Source organism: Bactrocera latifrons, unplaced genomic scaffold (genome assembly GCF_001853355.1).
Source record: "Bactrocera latifrons isolate USDA-ARS-PBARC rearing strain unplaced genomic scaffold, ASM185335v1 scaffold_745, whole genome shotgun sequence".
NCBI lineage: Eukaryota > Metazoa > Arthropoda > Insecta > Diptera > Tephritidae > Bactrocera > Bactrocera latifrons.
Window position 1 is genome coordinate 74903 of NW_017537429.1, and position 3752 is coordinate 78654.

Here is a 3752-nt window from a genome sequence, read left to right on the forward strand (position 1 = left end):
ATTGTATGCTGACGATGTAAAACTTTTTAAATCATTCAAATCGAATAGCGAAAGATGTCAGTTGCAAACAGACTTAAACAACCTAGTTTCTTGGTGTGTTAGAAATGACATGCCATTGAACCTTAAAAAATGTAAAACGATGTGCTTTTCACGTAGACCTGTAGACCCTACTTCATACGTAATACAAAACTTTAGGTTGGAGCAAGTATGCAGTTTTGTTGATTTGGGAGTAGCTATGGACTCCAAACTCAATTTTAATCTTCACACATCTTCCATGGTTTTAAAGCTAAATGTGCTCTTGGTTTTGTTAAACGTTGGTCTAAAGAATTTAGAGATCCGCTTACCACAAAAATTCTTTKTACATCTTTGGTGAGGCCTATATTAGAGTATGCTTCCGTGGTTTGGAACCCTTGTTATCAAGTTCATTCTGAGAAAATTGAGTCCGTTCAAAAACAATTTTTACTTTTTGCCTTAAATCATTTGCATTGGGATTCCAATTTAAATCCTTCCCCTTACACTAACCGTTTAATGCTTATAAATCTCCCTACACTCGCTAGTCGTAGGGAAATGCTTGGTATAATATTTCTTGTAAAACTCAGCAATGGGTCAGTCTGTAGCCCATCTCTCTTGTCTGATATTAATTTTAACATTCCGCTCTACCAGGCAGTTTAGACCTTTACTTTTAAAATTTTCTAGAACAAATTTCGAGTTAAACGAACGATTCCGCCATATATGCCACGATTTCAATTCTCATTCCAGCACATTTGATCTAACAGATTCACTCTTTACCATTAAAAAAATTATTTTATCTACTCTTAACAAGTAACATTGAAAAATTATAAACTTTAATCTAATTCTTAGTTTTGGCTGTTGAAATTTTTGTTTCTGTAGCTGAGCAGCTCTTAAAACTCCCTTGCCTTTTATGACTCGGCTAATTCCGCTCGTTCGCGGATTGCGCCCTTCGCGTCGGTTGGGCGGGAGGAGCGTAATCGTTGGGTATTATTATAATTATTATATTGATTTGTATGGACGAGTGTTATTTAAATAAAAATTTTATTGCACATACGGCTTATGAGCATAGCTGTCGTTAGGTTAATCGACTACTTATGTTGTTTCGGGTGTTAATTTAAATATATATATATGTATCTATATACATTTTATTTTATATTCGGTTTTCGTTTCGCGGTTATCGGCGATCGGTAAGAAGCACAGTTTGACGAGCGGTCTTGTTAGCTCTCCGGATAGCATACGGAGATCGACTACGTGAATATGACGGTCGGAGCCTGGGTAAAGCTTCTCTATGCGGCCCAGCCGCCATTCTGGAGGTGGCAGGCAATCGTCATGAATCAGGACACAAACTCCAACTTTAGGCGCATTTTCTGTACTTTCCCATCGGTACCTCTTGTGGAGGTTCTTTATATAGTCTTCTTTCCATCGGCTACTGATATTATGATGGGAAATTTTAATTCTTTCCCATCTATTTAGTAAGGATAGCGACTCCCCGCCTGGCTCAGGTGTGGCCGGGACGTGTGCTCCTTTTAGGAGAGGCCCTGGAGTTAGGTCTGTGAAGTCGGTGGGATCTTGCGACAGTGCTATGAGTGGCCGTGAGTTGAGAACGGCTTCAATTTTAGCTAATAATGTCGTGAATTCTTCATAATTATATTTATAGCTGCCGGCTAACTTCTTGAAATGAGATTTGAATCTCTTTACAGCTGATTCCCATAAACCACCCATATGAGGAGCGTTTGGAGGTATAAATTGCCAATTGAAACCTTGAGGGGCGTACTTTTGTACCACATCAGGAGGCACCTGTTTTAAGAAATCCAGAAACTGTTTTTCTGTGGCTCGTTGGGTTCCTATTAATGTTTTGCCATTATCGCTCATAATTTTGGATGGGAAGCCACGTCGAGCGACGACGCGAGAAAAGCCTTCGTCGTCAGATAGGTACACAGCTCAAGATGTATACTGCCTTTGTCGTGAAACATACAAAGGCACCTACATAGCCTTTTATGAAAGTGGGAGATCTTAGCATGGACGCCTGTATTTGAAAAGGCCCAGCAAAATCGACACCTGTGGTCGTGAAAGTCAGAGTGAAATTGTAGTGTTCAGGTGGAAGTGCTGCCATAATCTGTGTTCGCATTTTTTGCCTATGCATAGTGCAGATCTTGCACATGAACATGCATTTTTTGATCTGTGGCTTAAGATGGGGAATATAATACTCTTGGCGTATCATATGCTGCATGAGGCGCTGTTCGGCGTGCAACATTAATATATGTATGTAATTCCGGAATAATGTGGCAAAAGGAGACTTGTCAGGTATTATGATGGGGTGATGGTCGTTGTAAGTCGGGCTTGAATTAGCGAGTCGACCATTGGAACGAAGCAGACCTTTCGTGTCYAAAAATGGGTTCAGAACTAAGGGTGAGCTCTTCTTATCAATAGGCTCTGAGTAATGATATATCGCGACTGAAGTAGCTCGTTTTGGTTGATGCGATGAGTGCGACCTTTGTGTTTTGTAAGTCCTGGTACGTCAATGTATCGCAATGGGTGTAAGTTACTCCTTTAACTTTAAGTTTAACTTGCTCTATGAATTTGAGCATATATCGGCTACTCTGAGAGCTCGAGGGAACGATGAAAATCGTTCAAAGATTTCATTATCATCCACTATTGTTTGATAGGAGTCGATTTTTCGACTTTCAGGGGCRATTACGTTGCGCATTGACGTTTGTGGCCAAGAATCTGAGGACTCGGTTAACCATCGGGGGCAGTCCACCAGAGCGTGGTGGTTGCAAGAGCCAGGGGTTTGCACCCTCTTGTACCTAGATCAGTGGGATTGTCGGCACTGGCTACGTGTCTTTCTAACCAGGTTAGAACGATTTCGGAATCGGACCATAGATATAGTAATTTGCCTTTGGCCATGTTCATGTAGGTCTGCACTACGGAAACCAGCTTTGCTAGTAGCAGAGCGCCACAGAGTTCAAGTCGGGGTAGACGTATCGTTTTTAGAGGTGCTACTTTTGCTTTTGCCGTTTGTGGGTGGCTTGTGGTTGCGGTGTCGCTTTGTGTGCGCACGTAGATCGTAGCACAGAGGCATTGCAGAAGCCGTGTAGTTCCACTTTGTATTCGGGGGAATAGCTTACCCACCGTGGAAATTGCATCTGCGAGATGTCTTTCAGATTAGTAGCAAACTGGGACCACTTTTCTAAGCGAAAAGGTTTCACTTGTTCGTCATAATTGGCGCAAGCCATCCTGCGGGGTCAAAAAGTTTTGCCTTGGAGGATAAAATCTGTATCTTTGTTATGGCGGATAAGGCGGTTACGGACTCTGTCGTGTATGAGAACTGGTCCGATATCGCATTCCATTGGATGCCTAGTGTTTTTGTTGTACTTTCCTTTTCGAATATAAGGAAATTGGTATCCCATTTTGTTATCGTTTGGTATATTTTTTAAGATTCTTGGGTGATTAGCTGTGATCTTTTTTAGAGGAAACCCTGCGGTATTGAGGGCCTTTATCACTTGTGATAAGGACTCGTATGCTTGTGAGAGGCTGTGGCTCCCAGACAGGATATCGTCTAAATACGTTTGTGTTTTTAAAACTTGTGTTGTTAGAGGAAATTCTGACTTGTGTTGTCAGAGGAAATTCTGACTTTGTGTCTTCTGCCAGCTCGTGGAGTGTACGGATAGCTAGATGTTTTCAATTTGAAGTCGCGTAGTCGTCTTTTGGCAGATTTTCGGAAAATAATTAGTCGTACA